Below are 221 nucleotides of genomic sequence, written 5' to 3'. Positions count from 1 at the left end.
CCCCTTCCACAGGCGACCTGTCTGCGTTGTGGCTTCCTGCCGAGACGCCCCTGCTCCTGGAACTGCTCTTCTCCCTGATCACCCTGGCGCGGTGCTTCTCTATTACTATTTTCACTCCATTACTCAGCTTTTCGGGTATACCTCTGACCTCCTCGGCAGGCAAATCAAGGGACTTGGCTACGTCCTGTACCGCGGGCTCTGCCTTCCACTCTGGGCCGCGT

The 221-nt window shown here is 58.8% G+C and overlaps 1 protein-coding gene across 1 annotated transcript in view; it reads right to left on the bottom strand.

Moving 5' to 3' along the window:
• LOC103914931 (chromosome unknown open reading frame, human C17orf80) overlaps positions 1–199 on the bottom strand; it is a 3,284-nt gene extending 3,085 nt beyond the window's left edge. The window contains exon 1 of the mRNA XM_009321661.1: positions 142–199. The gene's annotated coding sequence lies outside the window, so the exon portion shown is untranslated. The remainder of the gene's footprint in view (positions 1–141) is intronic.
• Between the last annotated feature and the right edge of the window lie 22 nt (positions 200–221).

Source organism: Pygoscelis adeliae, unplaced genomic scaffold (genome assembly GCF_000699105.1).
Source record: "Pygoscelis adeliae isolate BGI_AS28 unplaced genomic scaffold, ASM69910v1 Scaffold184, whole genome shotgun sequence".
Classification (NCBI taxonomy): domain Eukaryota; kingdom Metazoa; phylum Chordata; class Aves; order Sphenisciformes; family Spheniscidae; genus Pygoscelis; species Pygoscelis adeliae.
The sequence above is the reverse complement of the archived record's forward strand: the minus strand, read 5'-3'. Positions and strand labels throughout refer to the sequence as shown.